This window comes from Poecilia reticulata, chromosome 6, assembly GCF_904066995.2.
Source record: "Poecilia reticulata chromosome 6, P_reticulata-male-v2, whole genome shotgun sequence".
Lineage (NCBI taxonomy): Eukaryota > Metazoa > Chordata > Actinopteri > Cyprinodontiformes > Poeciliidae > Poecilia > Poecilia reticulata.
This window is the reverse complement of record NC_088835.1, coordinates 3,303,187-3,314,832: the sequence shown is the minus strand read 5'-3', so window position 1 is coordinate 3,314,832 and position 11,646 is coordinate 3,303,187. Positions and strand designations below refer to the sequence as shown.

The 11,646-nt window shown below is 36.9% G+C and overlaps 1 long non-coding RNA gene across 1 annotated transcript; it reads right to left on the bottom strand.

Annotated features, from left to right (window-relative positions):
* Positions 1 to 266: 266 nt before the first annotated feature.
* On the bottom strand, positions 267 to 1,675 carry LOC145551859 (uncharacterized). Its single transcript, XR_014087718.1, has 3 exons — positions 1,405 to 1,675; positions 921 to 1,020; positions 267 to 798 (listed from the first exon to the last, which is right to left on the bottom strand). It is a non-coding gene; the product is annotated as an uncharacterized LOC145551859 (long non-coding RNA).
* Positions 1,676 to 11,646: the final 9,971 nt, after the last annotated feature.

Sequence of the window (11,646 nt, the reverse complement as noted above, 5' to 3'; positions counted from 1 at the left end):
CCACACCAGAAAGTGTTAATTTAACTTTTTTTGGAGAGTTAGTACCTTAACTCTTATAAAGTGTCAAATATAAAATCTGCTGAAGTTAATCATTTAACACTTACTAAAACCAATTCAGTGTTAGATCTTAATATTAACTAGTATTTTTTTAACTTCATAAGAGTTATTTGTAATTAATATTAAATAGGTATTTTATTGTTTTGAACTTTTAAAAATTCTTTGTAAAATAAACATTTAATAAAGAGGCAATGATTTTCTCAAATGCATTTATTTCAAAACGTGCACTATAATTACAAAACATATTATAACGTGGAATGATGTGCATGTTTCACATGTCACTTTCATTCACATAGTGCTTATTACACATAGCTTAGGTGTTACAACCAAACATTCACATAACGGTCTAACATATCAGCTGTGCAATACAAAATGCAGTATGCTTAATTCATTTTTCTTCAATTCCATATGCATGAAATTGTTCAAAGTACAAGGTGGAATAAGTAAAGCATGCAGTTCGTGCAAAATGATAAAGTAAGTTTTCTTTTAACAGGTAGATGACTGGATATGTACAGTACATAACAGACTAACCTGATATTCAGATCCATCATTTCTTATCCAGTTTCTGTTTCTGTTGATAAGAGACAGTTCCTCTCTGACTCCACCAGAGAGATGTCCACTCACTAACAGATTGTCTTCAGGTTGTTGGGCTGTTCGTGAAGTTTGGTCAGAGACACCAACATGCTCCTCTACTGCATTGGATAGTCTTCAGTCTCTGAGTAGGACAGTCAGTGTCGGTCTCTGGATCATAACAAACAAAAATATAACAATGAGGAATGGAGCAAAGAAATACATTTTTACTACAACTCTAACAACAAGCCTCCATTACAGAAATGTAGAGTTTCAGAGATATTAACACTTACATAATCATTTTTGGAGCTTGAATCTTCCAAGAATCCATGTAGGGGTCAGGAGGGGGAGGTTAGGCTGATGACTGGCGATTCATCCGCAACCAGACTGGTTCTAATGTACAAAAAGGCAATAAAAGGATTAAAACATTAAAACAGTGGGAATAATGCTCTCAACTTTTACAGTTCTTCACAGGAAAAAAATCGATCAGAAAGGTTGATAAATCTGACCCAATATTAATGTAAACTTTAAACATCATGAAACAACATACTCCAGATTATTACGGATCTGTTCAACTTAACCAGGATTTTGACTGAATGTTCACCGGTTTGATTCCCCCCAACACTTAGACTCCGCTAACATTCGGCATGCTAAGCTAAAAATGCTAACTAACACCGAGCCGTGTGGCGAACGTAAAAACATGTCGTCCATCATACAGGTTGAGCTCAACTCAAAATAATGGTCCAATAAACTATATCAGAAAAAATATATACTTACCAAGCGTGGTAAACACCTCAGACATGTGGAAAGTAAATAGTCCTGAAATGACTTGGCTGCTGTCGCTTCGCTTCGTGGGAATCTGTGAATGAACTCCTTCAGTGTTAGAGCCGCTGGTGGAGTTCAGAGTTAAGGAGTCAAGAGTTATTGATTCTATTTTAACAGCTCTAGATTTGATACGGAAACACTCTAACACTTTATTTTAACTAATATACACCCTACACATGAACAGAATGTGACTGTAAGTGTAAAATTAACTCTGATTTTGCACAAAATCTACTAACGCCAAAACATTTAGAATTTGCTGTGAGGAGGCAATTTGGAGGGGGAGGGGAGGGAGGGGGGGTTAAAGTTTATTGAACATACAATGAATATCTGTCCATGATACTGGAGGGGAAGGCGAAGGTGGAAACACTGGAAGCAGAGTAGCTAAATGGTGAGAAACTGGAAACCGGAAGTTGAATGTAAATTTGAGTGTAGATCTGATGAGTCCATCATGGAGTGGTGAGTGGAATCCAGGGCTTGAATCTTTGTATGGGGAATATCTGGGCAAATGCTGAAGCAGGGAGCAGAGGGATGTCAGAATGATCTGTTAGATGGTGAGATTGTTGGAGGGCTTACAGGTTACACAGAATGGAATGGAGGAAGAGGAGCAGGGCTTTGCCAGTCCTGGGAACTGAACCAGAGATCTTTATAGAGAGTCTTGGAGGCACAAGGAGAAACCAAACCAAAGGCAGCACAAGGAGATCAACCAGGAAGCAGCTGAGACCACAAAAGGTCAGCTACAGGTCATCAAAAAACTCAGCAAGTACAGAACCCAGTGGCTCAGAGCACAATTGAAGACAAACTCTCAGACACCAGAGAACTGGCATTAAGCTCCTTAAGCTCTCGTTGATGAGTCTGATGAATGAGTCTGGGTTCTGTACTTGCATATGATTTCACAGCAGGTCCACCATCCGGTGGAGCAGCAGCTCCCTGGCTCCCTCTGGTGGGAAACTGTGAGAAGTGGAAAGAAGACCCCCACACAGGACTTAAAGCAAGTTAAGACGACATTCGACATTCATTACGTTTTTCAAAATATGTTTTTTATTTGTCTGGTTTCTTTATATGTCATGTTTTCAATAACTGTAAGCATAAATCATCAAAATTAACAAATAACTATTTTCAGACATCCGCCTGAGTGTACTTAATCTATATAACACGTTTAACTTAGTGATAAAGTGAAACATATTCTATATAAATGGGGTTCAATAATATTCCAATTTATTGACTGGATATGTGTGTTTCTGCTCCTACTCTGATTTAAATCCTAAATAGCCTCAGTTTACCACATAGGTCTGCAGAGGCATGATAATGAAACATTCATTTGATTGTGAGGTTACATCAGGAAAAAATCTGAAAATGGAGTTAGTGTCATCATCCTGAGAAATAAATCCAGCAACTAAATCAACTGTTCTCATTGAAACTGTTTTGTTTAACAAAATGACAAACTTTCTGTTACTTAGTGATTAAAGAATCTAACAGCCAAACATGTTGAGAATGATTGACACAATGTGTCTGAGTCTCTACCTACATCGAAACACAGCTAATGAAGTGTAAACAATCATCTTTCCAGACCTTTACTATAAAAATGGAATTTGCACTTTATGAATTGTGTGACACAGATGCGCACACACCTCACATCTTCAGAAGGTGTAATTTGTCTGCTTCAGTAGTCAGGATGAATATTCACCATGACAGCTCCAAGAAAAGACACAAAGCAGAACAGAGACAAATCACTGTCATTACAGAAAGAAAGATCTGGTTTGTGGTTCTGCCTGCTTCGCTTTTACCTGCTTCTGTCTTTTGGTCATCTTGATTTCTTAAAAACGAGTGTTCAGTTTAAAATAAGCAGAATTTGGTTATTTCTGCTAATAATGTGGATTGTTGCAATCAATAGTCAGATGATTAGATCATTCGCACATCTGCTATAAACTTATTGCATTGCATGCAAACATAACGTTGTCTTGTTTTTTGGGGCCTGCTATGCAATACATGGCAGGAACCTATTGTTCTAGATGGTAGTCACATTCACTTCAGCTTCATTATAAAGGAGATTGTTGTTTTTTGTTTTGTTTGTTTGTCTATGTTTTATACAGTGGTGGGATTTTATTAAAAGTTTTAATTGAGCTAATTGCATGATGTGTAGTAAATTAACTGAAATCAATCATGTTTTAATTGTAAACCATGTATCAAAATAAACATTTTCAATTCAAAATCTATTTTTTCTGATAAATTATTAAACGAATTGGCATTTGAGCTCAACAACAAGCAAATTTAATTGTTTTTATTCTGCTATGTATGTTAAGTGAGTTAGAAGAAAAAAAGTGGAGTGTAAAGAAAGACACGTATTTATCAGATCTCTTGATAAATGCTCTGGGTTCAAAATTGGGCCTGTTGCTCTGTGGGTCTGTTCATCTTGTCTGTGTCGTCACTCACTTTTTCTTCTATTTTAGACAAAATGATAATCAATGAAGAGCCTATTACTGTCAAAAGTTAAATGATTTGGAGAAAGTATCAGAGCCCCCAAACAAAGTGCATGTTCAAACAACTGACCAATTCTTGTGAGTGCATGCACAATGAGTGTGTGTGTACGTGTGTACATGTGTGCGTGTGTGCGTGCGTGTGTGTGTGTGTGTGTGTGTGTGCGTGTGCGTGTGTGTGTGCGTGTGTGTGTGCGTGTGTGTGTGCGTGTGTGTGTGTGTGCGTGTGTGTGTGCGTGTGCGTGTGTGCGTGTGTGTGTGTGTGTGTGTGTGTGCGTGTGTGTGTGTGTGCGTGTGTGTGTGTGTGCGTGTGTGTGTGCGTGTGTGTGTGTGTGTGTGTGCGTGTGTGTGTGCGTGTGTGTGTGTGTGTGTGTGCGTGTGTGTGTGCGTGTGTGCGTGTGTGTGCGTGCCTCAAAGTTCAAGCAGCACATCACTGAGTGTTTATAGTTTAGTCTTGCCTATAAAAAAACAAGATTACAACAGCTACCTGTTTCCTTCACTTGAGATGATGGTGCCTTCAGGGACCTTTTCTTGTTGAGCTTTTTATCATGCTAACATTCTTGTTCATGTGCTAACTGTGAATGCAAATACAAATGAGAAATAATTATTAAAAGACAGCAGCTTATGGATTTTTGTTTATTTGTTTATTTATTTGTGTATTTATTTTGAACAGACAAAAAGTAAGAACAGCTATGGAAAAAATAAAACAAATGATCACACCTATTCATATGTAATTTTATATGATTTGGTCTAAAAGGAGCAGGTAGAAGATATAAGATCTTATAATTTCCTGCCCCTTTCATTCTCATAAACTACAAACTTTTAAATCTCCCACATCAGATAAATGCTTAAATTATTATTATTGAATGACACTTAAATGTCACATTCTCATTATTAAATGTACAATTATTTATACATTTCTAACATCAGCAATGGCATTTTTGGTCTTTGAGGCACCCATCCTATACAACATATTTTCCAGTAAGCTCATTTTAAAACAGTTTTTTTTTAAAAGGTTTATGGTTATAGATGAGCAAAGCAATATAAAAAATGAAGATCAACCTTGTTAGCTAACTGAAAATGAAACTGATATTACAACTGGGGAAAAGTGTGTGAAGAAGAGGAGGAGTTTATAATTGTGTTTCTGACAGAAGGAGGGAGAGAGAGGAGAGTCAGAGTTGCTAATAGTGTGGGATGTTGGTATTGATCAGTCACACAGACAGAGAGGCAGGACGTGACATCATGACCTGTCACTGTCGCTAATCGAAACCTAATTCCCCGTCTCCCCATCTCATCATCATCATCACTACCACCATCATCACTTCAATTGTTATCAGGCACACACAAAAACACAGCTGTGATCAAAATCCAGCAGCTGCTCTGTTTGTCTGGGTTTAATCATCAGAACTCTCCTATAGAAGACTACTAAGTTATTCTTTCAAGACACATTTTTATCACTAACTGTTCTTCTGAACATGGTTCATTTTTGTTTTTGATCAGCTGCAACACTTTAAATGTCAGTTGAACATCGAAGAAGTTAAAGGTGCAGAACGTAACTTTTATAAGAAATATGTTTTTTTTTTTTACATATTTATTGAAACTGTCACTATGTCATGACAGTTTGTGAGACAGCTCATCTATCTCCTCCACCTCCTCCCTGAGTCGCTGTTCCCTTCTGAATTAATACACCGCTCCCGACCAAAAACAACCAATCAGAGCCAGGGGGATCTTAGGCTGTCACTCAATGTCATGTACTCACTGCTATATGTACTAATGGCGGAGAAACAGTTATTGTTACAGGAAACCACTTAATCGCCATCACTGATCGCTATGCTAATTAGCCTGAATATTCATAACAGGCTCTGCTGACAGGGAAAAGTTGCAGGTAGCCAGTGGTGGGAAGTACAATTTTCGTGTATCTGTACTTTACTTAAGTAGATTTAATAATAGGTACTTTCTACTTTTACTCCACTACATTTTACAGTAAGTATCTGTACTTTCTACTTCACTACATTTCTACAAAACTGTCGCGTTACTCGTTACATCCAAGTCGCGTTGTGTTTTTTTTCCGTTAAAATGTGAAGTTCATGGATTTAAGGTGGCGCCGTAAAATCCAAGCAATAACGTGACTTAGTGTCTGTTGTCACCCATCGGCTCCACCTTTACTCACACGAGAGAGACTATATATACCACCTTCTGTCAAATTTTAATCCAAGTTTGATGGATTAAACGTTATCAAAGCCCGCCCCCTTTAATTACCCCTCCCCTCACCTCCTCCCCCCATAGGACGTTTGTGACCTTGTGACCTTCCCCTATGGAAACTTTCTGACCTCCTCCCCTCCCCCCATAGGACGTTTGTGACCCTGTGACCTCCGATACCCTTCAGTCAAATTTTAATCGGATTTTGAAGGATTAATTGATAATAAACCTCTCCCCCTTTCCTGTGACCGGAAATTCCCCCACGAACAAAGACTTTAATCATACGGGAACTTTGTAACCTCCTGACCTCCCTCTGTGACCATCTGCTCGCTGTTAACTCCTCCCGAACTCTTTGAATTAACCAATAGGAATCATTTACTTGTAAGTGAATAAATAAATATACTATATTCTAAACCATGTTGAACTAGATTAGGAATGTTGTAACTATCTCAGGTTTTAAACAGATTGTCATGCTGCGTGTGCGTGCGTGTGTATCCGTCATTAAAGAATGGGGCCATGGAGTCTTGCTGCGCATATGTGTGTGTGTGTGTGTGTGTGCGTGCGTGTGCGTGTGCGTGTGCGTGTGCGTGTGTGTGTGTGTGTGTGTGTGTGTGTGTGTGTGTGTGCGTGCGTGTGCGTGTGTGTGTGTGTGTGTGTGTGTGTGTGTGTGTGTGTGTGTGTGCGTGCGTGTGCGCGTGTGCGTGTGCGCGTGTGTGTGTGTGTGTGTGTGTGTGTGTGTGTGTGCGTGTGGGGGTGTGTGTGTGTGCTCAAGCATGAGAAACCCACAGGATATGTCAGACAGCAATATTTAAGGTAGCACGACTAGTCAGTACTGACTGAGTTTGTAATTTCCTTCATCCGTTCCGAAAACAGTCATTTAAATTTTAAACTCTATAGATACTTTTCTGTAACACCTGCTAGTGTGATACATTTCAGTAAAAGTTCCTCATCTGTAATTGCATTTCTTAAAGATATGTGGCAAGTAGTAAACAGGCCTACATGAGGCTACTCAAATATAAATTTTAGTTTTCTGCAGTGAAAGTGAAAGACAAACTGTAACATCGCTGCCTTTCCAGGATTTGTTCTCACATCATTGTGAATTCTACTTTGCTTCAGTCTTTTTCCTGCTGTTGAATCAACACTGATCTTCTCAGTGCTTCATGCTTTCTCCAAAATAGTAAAGGTTGGTTGAAACTTAGATTTTTTTTCTTCAACACTTGATAGTGTGACACATTTCAGTAAAAGTTCCTCATCTGTAAATTTATTTCTTAAGAATATGTGACAGACTAAACAGGCCCAGGTGAGGCTACGGCTCATATTTATCTTTCAGTTCTCCCCAAAGTTTAAAGTTTTTACACTGCACCACCACGCTCCAAGAGTTGCTCCAACATTTTGTTACCTTTAAAATTACGTACAGCTTTTGTCTCTGACTTATACGTTGTTTGTTTTTTGACACTAATGATTCTTTTCTTCCATCTGTTATCTTACATGCTTAAGTGTGTTCACTAACAAAATATAGTACACATATAGTTGTTAAGGTTTCACTACTAAAAACTTATAAATGATCAATGTCAACCATCAGTCTGTATTAAAATATTTAGCACAAGTTCTATTTATTTAGATTTGATGTTTTGATGTGAGCACTTAGATTTCTATCGATTTATTGAATGATGCTCTATGTAAATATTTATCAAACTGAATGATCATTCAGGTTTTATAGTTTTTGCTTTCCTTTCAATGTTTGTTGCACAAATTCAAATATATGCTGGCTATCGACCAACAATTCAATCAGTGAATCTTAGTTTTTTTTCCTCAAGTAGCCCCTCTCACAGAGACTTATTACATCTTCTGACACCTGGTCCTACTTATAATAACATTGACTTGCTATTGCTACACTTGACCTAATAATAAAACATGCTCACTACACAACCAGGCTCCGAGAGTTGGTCACAATGTGGTAAATTGTTTTACCTTTAAAAGAATCTACAGCTTTTGATGCTGTCTGTTCACTAATGTTCACTAACAGACAGTAACTGATAAGTAACTGTAACTAATAAGCTTATAAATGATCAATGTGAAGCATCAGTATGTGTTCAAGAATATCATATCAGTCAGACTTCGTAAAATATGATACTCAAAGGAATCAAAATTATAGTTCACAGAAAGGTAATGTATCATTTTTAGGGAGCTTCAACTGTATGAAAGGAATGATTGAAATATACTATGAAAATATTGTATTTGCAGAATCCTGATAATAAAACTTCAATTGTGAACTGAATAATTAGATTGCAATTAGACACAAAAGAATCGACTGTTAATTAGTAATCTTACAATGGAAATGACTAGCAAGATCTGAACAAACAAGAAACTTGACTACCTCAAGAGATTTCACTCTAATGAACCGTCTGACTTTCTTTAGCCGACTAAATTTAATCTTACCAAAGTTTTGCCATAGAGCAAACAGGTACTGAGTTTGAAGCGGGTCAGATGCCTCCAGCCGTCTGCTAAAGCTTGACCCCGGCCTTCCTCACTGTAAAATAAAACATTCTGCTTAATAAAAGAGTTCAAGTGAACTTCACTTAATTCTCATCAACTTGTTGTTTGTACTCATCTTAAACAAGCGGCAGGAACTTTTGGATTTAAAAAAGAAAAAAAAAAAGATGCTTTACAAGTTAATCTATTTAAGTTGAGTCTGCAACAACTAGAATAAAATAAAAAGTGAACTATTTGAAAGTGGTGAGAATTTTGGGTGGTAAATGTTTAACATTTTAACATACACAGACATTACTCCATTTCTACTCAAGCAAACCGAGAGGTTTTGAACAGTACAACTATGTCATGTAATGACATGTAGTAAATATATATCTGCTGCTGTAAGCAGAAAGTAAAATACATTTTGCATTGAATAATATTTTGGATGAGTTTAAGAATATTGTTTGCCAAAATCACACAACGTAACTACACTTGTCTTTTACATGTTGCAGTAATTGAATTTTTTGAGACAATTGGTTTGCATAAATTTAAGTAACTACAACCTATTTTCCTTCTCCACATACTTGGCTAGCAATGTTCCAGTTAGCTTCCCAGTCTGAACTTCTGGACAATGTCTTGATTCAGTCAAATCTTCTATTCTGTATCTCCTGTACTCTGATATTCTACAGAATTCTTTCTGTGAAAGTTTTGCTTGCTGGTCTTCATGCTTTGAATGCAGTATCTGGTTTCTCTTACTTTAACCGCCCAACTTGCACCTGATTGGCATGTTAGCCTTTCGATTCCCTCCCAGTGAGGCGGTGATTCACAAAGCAAGCTGTTTGTCAAACTGTTGATCTCCCTCAGAAGACATGGTGCCTGAGTTTTAGACACTAGTTGACAGCTCATCCAGCTTTTTACTAAACGGCAGTCCTAAAAGTATGTATCTTTTAACTATGAATAAATACATACAATTTTATAATTATTTGATCCAGCGGTTATAGAAGTTTGATAATAATGCAATTCAGGGATTGTTGTTTCTTAATGTCAGTGTTTCTGCTACTGGAGTGAGATAGTGAGAAAACAAGGAATAGGGTTAAACGAGGATTTAGAAATACAAAGATGATAGTTGTATTTACTGGGAGAAAGACTATGACTAGTTATCAGGACAGAATGAGACCCGTAAAACTGTGGGGTCCATACAGTCATCTGCAGTCACCTGCTCCAACAATTTATTACTTTTTAGGAAATGTTTGGACACAAGGAGCAGGAACATCACATCAGATGTATTTTTCATCCTTATATAAGTGATTTAAAACTATTTTTAATTTTTGATACCATACGACAGAAAGCAAAGTTGTGCATGAATGTAAAAGTCAATTATTTTCTTCATCGATAGAAAAGTGTAACATGTTTATTATGAGTAGGATTAACTGAGCTGAAGGAAAACAAAGGAGAAATAAATATTCATTGATACAGAACCGAATCAGGAAATATGAACTTATAAACTATTGAAACCTTCAAGAATCTTATGTTGTGTAAGATATTTAAGAAAATAATACTGAAACCGCACTCATGAATTTCTTTATTTGACTGTTGCATCTAAAATATGTTACTTTTTTATGTTGAACACCAGACACATCTCACCTCTTTCCCACAGTTTTTCACTTAGTTCCACGACTGCAGTGGATTTTATAGTCAGTGTTTAAAGCAGCACTGACTCTGAAGCGATGGAGGAAATTTATGTCAACATGGAGCCTGTTAGACAAACTGCATCTAATCACACAGGTATGAAAGACGTTACAGATAAATCTAGCATGTACTGCATTACATTTTGCTAAGGTTCAGGTTTTTCTTATTAAGGTTCAAGCAGCTCCAAAGAGGCTCTGCCTCTGTGTGGCTTTGGGAATCCTGAATGTTTTACTTTTGGCCAAACTCATCGCCATCAGTGTACGCAGTGAGTCTTTGTTCTAGTCATCTTAAAGATGAGTAATTTTTATGTTTCTGTAATAAAAAATGTCATCGGCTCTTCTGAAATCAAACTGACCAAATAGCAACGGTTTAAAAAGCATAAAGTTTGGTGACTCAAAGTGTTTCAGAGGTGAATCATTACACTGTTACATGAGTTTGATTCATTTTCAACAATGGATGCATTTTCAGCCATTTATGTCTTTAACATCTCCTCTTTTTCACACTATCTACCCAACGATTTATTGTTTAGTGTTACCTCAGTTTAAATTCTACAACCATAACCAAAATCATGAAACTATTTTATAAGTCTTAAGTGAAACTACGATGCGACTTCTATTTTTGCAAACATGCTTGTTGATTTTTTTTTTTCCAGCTCATGACATGACAGCAGATTTTTCTGACATTAGTAACGTTCTGACTGAGCAGAACAGCGACAGCAAGTTTTCCCCCACGAACGCAAACTTCACTGAAACGACTCCAGGAGACGAAGAGACTTTAAGACTTTGAAAAAATGTTGATCTCATTAACATGTCTAGAACCTTTTCCCCTCTGAATGGTAGAGTATAACTAATAACTTTCCTTTTGTGGCTAAATGAATATAATGAACAACTTTTATTTTAATTTATTAAGTACGGTATCATTTGTGTGCTCTAAAAACAACAATGTAAAAGAAACAAAACTTTGTTTTTTTTTTCTTACAGAACAGACAAACATCAGTTGTTCCTGTTAATTCAGGAGCTGCAGAAGAAGAAGAAAGGAGCAGATCCAGTAGAGATTATTGATTAGGATTTGTGTTCAGTGTGATATTATTTACCAACTATCTTGTAGCTTATTAGCATGGTGTTACATAAAACCTAAAGATAAAATGTACACTTGTGACTTATAAAGTAACAATTTCACTGGTTGTTCTCTGTGTTTTTCTTTCTTGTTAAAACTCTGACATGTTAAACAAACGTTGGAGGATGGTTGTGTTGAGGATCGGTTCAGCATGAGGCGTTCTGATTGCTTCTTAATGTGACTTTTACTACGAGACTTTATGGAACTCCAGTTGTGTCCATTAATAAAGATACAAAAAAAAGAA